The following is a 12665-nucleotide window of genomic DNA, read 5'->3' as shown; positions in this document are numbered from 1 at the left end:
CATGGGGTTTGATCAAAATACTATTTTAGCAGGTCATGGTAGTGTGAGAAGAATCATTCTGCTATGGAACAGAATACAGAAACTGGTTCAATTTTGTTTCATTGTATCTGGAATATAGTGCATGTGATGTGCAGCATTTTTGTCAAACTTGAACCATGATATCTTTACGGAAATGGCAATTTCATATTGCTTAGTCCACTAAAAAAGTACCTAGTACCTCTGTGAAAAAAGGGCTGTCTTTAATTTTGGTAAACGGGTTTTACATTAACAGCTCTACCAAAATTTAAACCTCGTTCAGAAAAGGAAATACAAGGCCATTAACTGCAGCCTAGCTAAGTTGCACATTTCACAAGGGATTGGTGGTTTGCCGGCAGCCTAAGCTATTTAAACTCGGCGTGTAAAATGTCGCTGAGCTCCTGCACCGGGATGCAATGTGGGAATAGGCAGATAAGCGGCTCAGGCAGGATCAAGAGGGAGAGGCAGCGCTCTTTTGTTTCCGGTCTGCACTTCTGAGAGGCGCTTCTGTCACTTTGAAGAGTGTTTGAGTAGAGTTTGCTGTGTAGGTCAAAAAGGAGAAGCAGACCAGCTCAGATGAGTGAGTAGCTGGTCAGGTGCACCGCCACCAGTGATCATTAAGGTTACAGATGCTCTAGCCAGATTGTCTGCTGCATCCACCAGGCGGGATGTCTCACCCAGGGAAAAAAGCAAGCATCTGTCTGTCCTTCCCTGTAGACATGAACCTCCTACCAGCCTGTCCAATTTAACTGAACTGGTAACAAGGTCACTGAGCTCTCCACAGTCTCATTAACTCCTGCTTCTCTAGTCACTGTAATCACAGGTCAAGAAAGCAGCACAGAAATAAATAAATAAATGAATGAAAGGACATTTTCGGCTTTTATCCTGCTGAAAGCTAAATGGACCCAACATACATTAGGGCACAAGTCCCTGTCAGGTTTTAGAAAGCAGTATGAAAAGGAAGCAATGTCCTTTTATGAGCAAGAGCAACTGAAGCCATGCGATACGTGAAGAGCTTTCACTGTGTCTTATTTGTGGTACCTGTGAGGAATGGAGTCTCAAGATGCCCAATGCATTGATTGACTGCTTTTATGTTTTAAAAGGGCATACTGCAGTGTACACACACACACAAATATATATTTCAATCTTGCATTATATCTTAAGAATAAATATACTCACAGGGTAAGCTTCACAAAGTGCATTGCTTGCCTTATATCATGCATGATTTCCTTTTGAGGCAGTGATGTTAATGAGGAAAGCTACAGCGTCTTTGGTATAAAAGTCTAGAAGGGATGGAGATCACTTTTTTGAAAGTGTGAAGCATTACAGTAAAAGGATTTTACGATTTCTTGAAGGTGACCATGTGCTCAGTACAGTGCCACACATTCGGTATAACAAGTACGATTATACCTGCTCTACCCACTGCACAAGTCTGGGATGTCTGTAGTTCTGCACAGTATTCTGTACTTAGTTTACATTAACTATGATCTATACTGTAGATTTATTTTATTTGGCCTTCATTGTACTTTACTGTACTATATAAATCTTTACTTATAAACATATATGTACGTATAAACCAATAATTTAGGAGACTGCAATATTTCAAAGTCCAACCTGCCCCTTCACAATGCCTTTATTATACTTTAAATGGTTCATTTCTTTTCATTCACTTTTAATTTGCTGACTTTTACCAGCTTATTCATCCATGGTGTGGAGGTCTCTGATCAGAGCAAGGAAAGGGAGTTTCAGTTTTGGAAATGTGATGTTTCGGAGAGCAACTGTAAAACTCAAAGATACAAAGTGGGCAGGGAAAGGGGAAATTAAATGAATATCTTTCCTCTTTTAGCCATAATTGTTGAATAAAGTTGACCTGCTGATTTGGACATATAAGATCAAGAGGATTATCTGGTCAACGAGCTTCTACATTCTGCACAATTTTAGGTGTTATTTTTATTTTAGGAGATATGAAAGGAATCTCAAAAGACCACAGATAACATATGGCTATTCATTAATCTATTAAATGCAACATCCTGTGAATTTAGTGAGGAGCAATTAATCAAAATCACCAAAATTATACAACATCAAATGATGATACTGTAATATCTAGTAACATGCAGGTCACACAGGAATACATTACTACCATGGAAAAGGTTTTTAAAAGAATTTGCACATACTAACTTTTTTAAATGAAATGTAACTGTCTGCTTTATTTGCATTGATATGCACTGACATTGACCAGTACAGGCACACTGCAGTATATCTTACATTACGGTAGATAGATTTTGTTTTGTTTTTTAAAAATGACATATCTCATAATTGTAAGGTGCATCTGGGCACACATGTTGATTGAAAAGTGCTGTACAATTAAATGATAACCAACTCTAGACTGTCACAACCATATAAATGAATATTGTTAAAAAAATCATTCAAATTTAAAAACAAACAAATAAATAAACACCAAAACATAAAGTGGTATAAAACAGGTTTAGTATCGACTTCTCAGTTTTTATCTTCATTCTCTGTATGTATTATAATGTACCGATTGCCTACCTTGTGAAGGAGTAGACCATGTTATATATATGTATGTATCTATAGTAGCTTCCAAATTTAGACCCTTGATGAAGTGTTACTAAAAGCTGATTTAGCCAAATCATGCAAGTGTACTCAGTATATATATTAACAAAGTAATGTTATTTATGTTATGTTATTTAAGAATTGTATTATTGTGAATATCTTCTAAAAATAAGATATAAGACATATTTCTAAATACTATTTGCCAAATTAAAGCATCCCTTTATTTTTTGCACTAAATATACCTATTATCTGTGTGCTTAAAAGAAGAGGCTTCACCAAAAAGCATCTGAATTACTCTGAAGCAAATTGTGACCATGTTTTGTGGTTAGATAAAAGAATCAATTTTTTGGACACGCAGACCAGCAGTATATTTGGCGCAATACAAAGGGAAGCTTATGTTGATTTAGAAAATACTGATTGCCAGTGTATGAGCAAATTTGAAACTGTATTATATATATATATATATATATATATATATATATATATATATATATATATATATATATATATATATTATAGATGTTATTGCTGCCTACAATAATAACTTTATTTTTATTAAAAAATATAGATTGAATATATAAATTAATTTTCTTCTTTTAGTTCAGGGGTTTGAATAAATGTGGAGGCTACACACACACACACACACACACACACACACACAATAGAAAAAATATACCAACTTGGAGGTAGAGGGAGCGAGAGAGAGAGAGAGAGAGAAAAAAGCTAATTAATTTTTTTCTGTGGGATCGGTAGAATTAGGAGATCACAGTCAAAGATGTAATTCATTATGACAGCTTCAGCTGTACATAATTGTGGCATAGGCTAAATTAGCTTGGCCGAGAGCAAACAAAGAGGATAAAACAGGTGTGAAACCAACTTTCTGCCTCTCAGGAAAAAAAATATATACGGCTTAGTCAAGGATAATGCACCTGTGCTATTGTTTGTAACAAATGGCTTTTAAGTGCAAATTTCCTGCCTGGTTAAAGGAAATGGGAAGCCCTCACGCATGCTTTCTAATTTTGATAAATACACTTTGCATAGCGGGGAGTTAAAAAGAAGAAAAGACAGTATAACTTTGCTCTTCCCATCTGAAACCTAGAGCATTACCAATCAGCAAAGTCACTTCATGTTCATAAAAACGCTGATCTTCTCGAGTTGCAGAGAAATCGGGTTACAATTTGAGATGTTTTCTCTTTTCAAAACAAACACATTAAATAAGCCATTCATTGGTGAATCAGTTAACGATTTAAAACTCCTTACCAGAGTCCTCAAAATAACTCTGTCAACTTGCTGATTCCTTTATTTTTGTTTTCCTTGCAGCTTTGGCATGAATTACACATCAACCCATTACCGCATTGATTTCATAAGGTGCTAAAAGATCATCGATCTGTGAACCCCAGACATAATGTATGGAGTGTCACGCTAGCTCTGACCCATCATGTCACAGATGCTAAATTGGATTGTAATGGTTAAAGAAGATATCATCACATTGTTTCAGTGGAAACATGAAACTAAGTCAGTGTTCAAGTTTCTATGATCATGCCCTTTGTCATGTATGTAACATCACAAGTCGGTCACACTATAATGATCCTTAATGCAGGACATGTAGCATCCTTGAGTACCTTCTCCACATGGATGCCCCACTCATTCATATTCATCTATATTACAGAATGTCCTGAGAATATTTGAAGCCCACAACTCTCTCAAAAGACTATTTTTGTAAAAGTGTGCAAAAGGGACCATAAAAATGGACATCAAATACATGAAAATACTTCAGATGTACTGAACAAACAAATAAACAAAGCATAAATACACGCATTGTGATGGTAAATAAATTAACACTGAGCTCAGCAAACAAAGATTTACTTTAATTACAAATCGGCTTCACAAAAATTGTAAAGTACTCTTACACTGTGAACAATTCTGAAAGTGTGAACTGTTGATTGGGGTGGAACTTACTGACTAATTATTTGCTTATAAACTCCGCCAGATTGCATTTCACATCATCTCGGTTTGCTTCTGCAAAGCTTTAAGTGTAACGGGGCTCGCTGTGTACATGAACTCGTTGCAGTGATGTAACCTCTCTGTGAAATCAGTGAATAAATGTTTTTTGGCGTAGCGGCTTTATCTCTCTGTGTGGAACTGTGTGGTGCAGAGCAGAGCACACTATTCATACGGTCCTTGAACAAAAAACACAAAACATAAAACTTAGTTTTGTGTAAATGTGCAAATGATATGATATATTGAAAGAAAAACAATGAATCAATTTGAATTGCATTTGGAGTTAATATTAACCAAGAAGAAAATAGGATATCAAAATATTCCAGTGTATTTAGTCTAGAAATGTACAGATATGCCAGATTGACCCTGCCATTGTGTCTGTTGTACCTTTAGAAAGTAGATGCACTTAATATTTATTTACCTTGTGGTTACTAGAAACACTTTCTCTTTATCATCTTGTATATTATCTTAAAGTGACAGTTTTAAGTGACAACTAATATAAATATATGCTATTAAAATAGACTGCTTTAATCTACTTGATTGGATTGTGCTTGGTGCTTTGGCACAGATATGTTCTCTCTCTCTCTTTGAAACCTCCACTGTGATACTCTTCTGTATAAAGTGTAAGAAATGTTGTTTTTTAAATTACATTTTTATTAATGATACCTCTGTGTGTTTACTGAGCCCTCATACACAAGCAGAATAACTGTTCTAGTGAATTAACGCATTCATACATACTGCATCTCTGCTAAAGTCTAAGGAGTTGGAGACATCTGTAGTTTTCTTTCTTTCATTTTTGTCTGCTTATTTCACACATTCTGTTGAGATTTACAAGGTAATACAGACAAATTTATAAGGTAGCACCGACCAAGATGTGCGTGTTTGCAGGGATAATATTAATATGTACCGTTGCATGTACAGAATAAGTATAAAAACAAAATAAAATGGGTTAATACACTTCAACCAAATCAGTCATTTACGTTACTGTAAAGAAGCTGAATCATCACTCAGCTTGCTGTTATGTTAGTCTCCACACCAATGACGCAGCTAATTGTGGGAATGTTATTTTTCCTCATTTTCCTGCTGATATTGTCAAAGGGACGTCTCCACAAATTATTTAATGATTGGAGTATTCTTGATCAGATTAAAGGTATTCACACTTCATTTGAAACAATGGTATTTGTTGAATTGCTAAATTAAAGGGTGTGAATACTTTTAAGTGTAACTGTATTAGTCATATTTATACATTTGATCTGAAAAGCACTGAAAAGTACATTGAAAGCACTATTTGGTCAGCTAACACATTCAATATTAGAAGATAGGAATAATAGAAATTCTAAGATAAACATGTTTTGTTTTACACATGCAGGTACTGTACATATAAAACAAACATTTTGTACAAAATATTTTACCTTGTCAGCAATTTAAATATATATTGATTCTCTGAAGTCAACTTCTATGCGTGCCACCTCAGTCTGAAACTTGTTCTATTCATAACTTTTCTCTGAAATGTTTTTAGGTTTTTTAACCATTTATAAATATAGTAAATGTGCAAATCAATATTTCCTTGGGAGAGAAAAATTGATTGTAAAAAGTTTTTTTTCTAAATGAATATGTAAAACAACTAAACGGGGAATCTACATTAACACCTCTGCATATTGCCATATCAGAAATGAGTTTGTGCATATTTAATTGGATTTAAAGAAAGAGGAGCAGATTCAGAACAAGATGTCTATTGTCATTGACACAATAAGCACTGGGAATGTCCCCAGCATCATTTGATTAGTAGTACTTTCCTGATATAGTGTCACCCATTGCACTGCAGATTGTATGTGGATTACTGCATTCGCATTGTGAAGTTTGTGATTATGATCTTTTATGCATCTGCAAAGTTTATTAATGGACTGCACTAGTTACATACATTACACCCCCTCATCCCCACCCTCCCCACCAACCTACTCCTCCCTGCAACCCCACTTCCAGGTCTGTTTAATTTATTTCTCTTATGGCTCTCATAACTAATTACAAGTTACACAGAAACACATATTCTAATTAAAGTGGTTACATTTGAGCACTTGCCTTCAGGGATGCACTGCTGAAATGGGTTACATGACTTGTTGTCTTTGCTGGTAACATGACATAATAAGACTGCTCATACAACAGGGTAAAATTATCGCTTTGCAGTGGGTTTTCACTTTCAATCCACCTTTTATGTGTCAGAAATTTCGAATTTCTTTGAATTGAAGCTGACAGCAGTATAGTGTTAACACAGTCCGGGAAATGCACTTGCATGATTTTACTTCCGCACGAATGATAAAGACTCTTTTAACTTATGAGCAGCAGCAGTAACAAATGTGTCTAGATAATTTTGCTGTATGATGTGTTAAAAAGGAATACCTCCCAAAAAAACACACTCATGTATTTCACATTATTCCACGTTTTCTGGCACAATTGATTTTCCTACAACTATACAAATCAATCTCCGCAGGATTCATCCATCTCAAAAGAAGCAACAGAGAAACGGTAGTTCTCACATTTTCAATTGGGGAGAGAAAAACAGATTTGTTCAAACATTCAAACAAGTTTTATTCTGAATGTGTGAAAAGTTGCTATAAGTTGCTGGATTTGAACAAATAATATGTGTGCTTGCTTCCTGGCACTCAGTTTGTATATATGTTCTATTATTACACAATATTTTTAGTTAAAGTAAAATATTAAAGTCCCCTTTTCTTTGTTTTCATGTCTTTCTTTTTTGTTAGGGACACCCACATTTCTCACAATACTGTTCAATTGAAGGTAAACACGTAGGATTATATTAAAATTTGTCATGCATAGGGCTATGTACATACTCCCATCCTATTTTCTCAGAAACATCCCCCAAATGTACAAAACACATTTGCATGAAAATCCACGAGTCTCAAGTGATAGTGTTTTCTGCCACGTAGTAGTTTCAATTTAAAATTCATACATACTGTATATTACCAATGAATTAATTTATTAAAACCTATTAAAAAGTACAACGTAATACCCTTGTTGTAATATCAGAAAGGCACTTTGGAAAATACTATTATCTCATGCACACGACAATCAACTATGATTCTATACAGCATGAGTGTAATGTATGGGTTAATAATCTGTCAATATTCTTAACCTATTAAATAAATGAATGTATTAGTAAAACATGTATGGCTCCACCTAGACTAATGCAATTTTTCAGGATTTCTTTCTTAATGTATACCTTAAGCAATTCAAATATGTAATAAGTGACTATTAACTAGTAACTAGACCACTTGTCTGTAAACTACAGGCAATCCATTCACAACCGAACACAGCATCTTTGCAGTCTAAGGTTAGTATTGTTCCTGCACTGGAGCAACTTCACCTATTCCTAGAGTTACTTCAGTAGGATCCTGGTATTATTTATTTGAGGAATCAACCTGGAACTGTTGAGCAGCTTTCTCACACAGTCCACCACTGCTACAAGCCAAGAGAGGAAATGCAGTGCTAGGAAGAGCTGCAGAATTAACCAACATAGTGCACGGAAGTAGGACTCACAGAACAGCACCATTGTGTGCTTGATCTAGATAGTGTAAAAGCTATTACATAATTATTATTAGTTTTAGCAGTAGTAGTACTAATTGCATGTAGTATTGTATTACATATTATATGCATCTATTACAATGTATACATATTTTATAACAATTCTCATTAGATTGACAGTGGGGTTGTAAGAAGAACATGATAGTTTGGAGTTGCTTTAATAAAACAGGAATTACATTTAAAATAACCAGGGTAATTGGTGAATGAGCAACACAGCTGTGCTTCTAATGTCTTTGAATTGCAGACCAGTTACATCATTTGGACATGAAGCCTTGTCTCGTTTTCATAAGCCCTAAATATGTGTTTGTCCTGAAAGATACAGCAGACTTTTTTCTCCCCACCCCCCCACATTGTTTTCTATAGAAGAATGTGGGTATAATATGCCTACACACCTGTGATTTAATAAGGGTGTACTACATTGTTATTAAATATATCTGTGCAGGGATTTTATTTAGGGGGGCAGGGCGACTTATTTACATATCAGTGGAAGATGGTATGCATATATAACTCCATCCCCACCTACCACAATGAGGCCTCCGTCTGGGCCCCTATTTAAATAATGCATAAATATTTAAATGAGCCTCTCCCCAAATGCTCTTCACATTAAGGCATGTGAAATATGGATAACTTGGGTCATTAGGTATCATGTGCACCCTTTTATTTATCCTGCAGAAACAGCATTTAGTATGTTTGACTTCAGAGTTCATATTGAAAAATGTTACCCAACCTTAGAGAATATCAGCCAGACATTTTACATATAGTATTGGTCTTGGCTCCAACCAATCCTTGGTCCAACACGTGCATATTACCATTGTAGCATACAATACAGATATGGAACGGAAGTACCAGTCCAAATAATTGTACACAGATATTCTTCTTTCACCCACTGAGGAGATAATTCCTTATATAATTACTGAATAATTCTATTATATCAGTAGAGCTTTAGCTACATACCACTAGAAATATATACAAGGTTATCAAATAATAAAATAGCTGTATTGAAAAAGGCTCTTGAAGTTTAATTGGAGCATTCTATGTCCATGACTATGAAGCCAATGCATGGAGAAGTGCAATGGAAAAGGCATAGGCTATACCAAAGGGAGCACAGTTTAATTTGGACATTTGTAGACAGCACAAATGTAATCCATAGCAGGTTAAGAAAATACATTCCACATTCAAAAATGATCAATTAGTTTCAATGGCTGTATTTTGTATTTATTGTTTTATTAGTTATCTATTTAAAATAAAATAATTATTTCATAGAGAATCGTGTGGAGTATATATCAGAATTTGAGAAAGCACATATTTGTATAGGGCAAACTGAAGGATTAAGAAGGATGTAAGATATTGAGTAGCAAATATAAAAGAAAAAAACAGTAGTTATATTTTCAGCACAGGTAGACTAGACATAAACACAAACATTGCTGTTCATTTAATTTTTTTATCCCAAGAACTCTTGGGATGCTTGGACCAGTGTAATGAAACTATGACTATGGCTTGCCAAACTGGGACATCTGGTCACCTTATCACAGATAAGTGGGGGTTAGTCCTGGCATCTGTTAAAATGAATCCATTTGGAAACACAGTTATCCTAATGTAGAACATTTTCTTGTTTGCCCAGATATAAATAATGCAAGCTTTTATGTATTTCAACTTTTCTTGTGTATTAAAGAAAGGGGGGAGAGGGTGTATTGTTTATATCAATATCCGGGGGAGGGAGTGGGGTGGGGGGGGACAAGGAAAACTTAAGATGGTGTCAAAACTACACCAACTGTGCTGCGGAAACTCTGTATACCTAACATCCCTGCATGAATATTCATGATGAAATTTCTCTTTTGTTCCCTGCCTAGTCAGCAGTCACAAAACACATGGTGTGTGTTGGCAGCATCTTGCCTAGGTAGAGGGCTGTGGACGGAGGCAATGGCAGGAACCAGGACCTGTGAGGCTGACTGACATTTCCATCTGTAGCGAAGGCTGGTAATTATCAGGAAGAAGAGTGCCTGCAGCACCACGCCATCTGCTAGGGAAATGGCTCAATGAGGTATGAGCTGGACCGCAACTCGGCGGTGCCTCGATCTGGTTCTGACATGAGGGCTTGCATCTGCTGGTGAGGACCTGGGCTTCAGAACGCAATCTGCAAGAAACACTGACAGGAAAGCCAGCAATTGCCAGAGTGACCCAGAAAAACTGACAAAGCACAGCAGTTGCAAAAGTTTTGGGATATGTTTTGTTTGTTTGCTTGTTTGTTTGTTTTTTCACGTTTTTTTTCCTTCTCTTGTGTTTTTAAATTTACCTAAGTTAAAACATTCTCCAGTTTCTGGGTAGAGTGTGCATTTATTTTTAGATAGTGCGACTAATGACGTGCTCATATAGCTGAGTCTGAAATAAAAACATTAATAAAATGCAAAACGTAATCAGGAATGGGATGTAAAAAGAGACAGAGAAATAAACTGTATAAATCATTTCACACAGTTGATATAGATAAAATAAATAACTGCATGTTTTTCATATATGTATCATTTTATTAATCTGAATTTGAGATTCAAAATTAACTGCACAGGAATCCCTATCTCCCATTGCTCGCCCCCAATGTATTTTTCTATTCCCCCTAATGCCCAAAGAAAAACAAAATATCAATGAACCGATAGTTCATTAAAAACAAATACATTTGAAATGTGTGGATTTCAGTTATAGATGGGTTTCAGAATATGTTTGTGTGAGTATATGAAATGACATCATATGAACATTTTCATTACAGGATCGACAGTCCAAGAGCAAAAATATGAAGGAAACTAATGTTGACAAAAATAACTTTTAATAACTCTTAATAATTAGATGTATTTAGTCCAGTCCAGGATACGGTCTGTGGGCAAGCCTAATTGAACTTCTATGCTGTCTTAAAACAAAGCAATGCTTAATAACTGAGGGGGAAAAACAAACAAATGTCAATCAAATTGAGATAATTTAAACATTTTATTTTCTAATTGTGCTGTATGTGACCTATCATAATATACAGACATCCTAGACAGGCTCACAGCAGTATAGGAATTCAATATGTGTGTAAGGGTAAGACCACAGTCAGTTTCTGGCATTAAATCCTTATATTTCTCTGTGTCAATGTGGGAAGAGTGCCCAGAGATATCCTTAACCTAGTATCCTTTCTTCCAGAATAAACATGGAAGAATAAACTGGTTTATATAGTCTGACAGAAAAAAAAACATCACAATAAAACTGTTTTCAAAATGCATAATGCCAGAGGGTTATATGATTGGTCAGCTCAATTGCATCTCTAGAGACCAGGATCTCTAAACATTAAATATTTGCACTTTTACACAGGTTTTCATTTTTCTTTCAATACTTGGACAATATCAACAGTAATGCATTCTCATACATAGGATAAAGCATTATACCTAGGTAATATTGTCTTTTGGAGGCTCATTATAGTGATTACGATAATATATTGTTAATTTTGTGAAATTTGGTATTGACAGTTATGTTGAAGGTGTACTAAGGTAATCGGGCCTGTAATAAGAAGGCAGTAGAAACATGACCAGTCACTGGATTAAAAAAATGTTAAAAAAAAAGTTAAAATGCATATTTGGATTTCTACCCCTGTGACATCGGGCCTATCGTTGGGTGCTGTCAAAAAAGTATGAGGAGACAGGATGTGAAATTGAGAGTAGGAGAGAGGCAGCATGTTTTAATACTCAAATTGTATTTTCTGTAAACTACTCCTTCCTCTGATTCATAAATGTAAAATGAATATATTCAAATTAGTCATTGCTCGTGTGTATAATTTCTACATGTGGAGGATTTCATGAATTATTTACAAAACCTGTCACCCTCATGGAACAAATTAATATTTTTAATATATGGTGGATATTTTTCACGTATCACAATTGGCCCCCTTTTTGTACATTTTAAAAATATAGGATGTATTTAAAATATATGTCTGTCTGTAATCCATAGATTTAATTTCTGTGCTAAAAGTAAATGGTAGACGTTAACCTCAACATGTATTTTGAACAGTATAGTTACTATAGGAATATTTAGTTATGTAGATCTGGTAATTTTGATGAGGAACACATGCTACTGCTATAACAAAGTTGGTTATACTACTGGAATTATTGTGTACCATAGTATGAGTGTTGCCTATATCAATGTATACTGAAGATGAAGTTTTCTATTTAAAATAAAAAACGAACAAAAAAGTTTTCCCTTTGCTCATGCATAGCCAACTGTCATGTCTGAAGAACTAGTTCATCTCCTCATCTGGCAAGTCCAATATGGTATTTAGTGTCCAGGGTGTCTGTTACATTACCAGAAGGAAGGGAGGAGTGAAAAGATGATCTACACAAACAAGCCATGTGCCGGTACCCTCTGGTTTGGATCCCCGGATTGGGTATCATCAGGGGTCCAAAAAGAGGGACTGAAGAGGAGAGAATATGACACTGAATTTTCCTAAAGACAGGCTG

At 35.2% G+C, this 12665-nt stretch overlaps 1 long non-coding RNA gene across 1 annotated transcript in view; it reads left to right on the top strand.

Annotated features, from left to right (window-relative positions):
* LOC136761569 (uncharacterized) overlaps positions 1-11272 on the top strand; it is a 248501-nt gene extending 237229 nt beyond the window's left edge. The window contains exon 5 of the long non-coding RNA XR_010820386.1: positions 10041-11272. This is a non-coding gene — a long non-coding RNA (uncharacterized LOC136761569). The remainder of the gene's footprint in view (positions 1-10040) is intronic.
* The last annotated feature ends 1393 nt before the right edge of the window (positions 11273-12665 follow it).

The sequence above is a fragment of the Amia ocellicauda genome, chromosome 1, assembly GCF_036373705.1.
Source record: "Amia ocellicauda isolate fAmiCal2 chromosome 1, fAmiCal2.hap1, whole genome shotgun sequence".
Taxonomy (NCBI): domain Eukaryota; kingdom Metazoa; phylum Chordata; class Actinopteri; order Amiiformes; family Amiidae; genus Amia; species Amia ocellicauda.
This window is presented reverse-complemented; position numbering and strand designations above follow the sequence as displayed.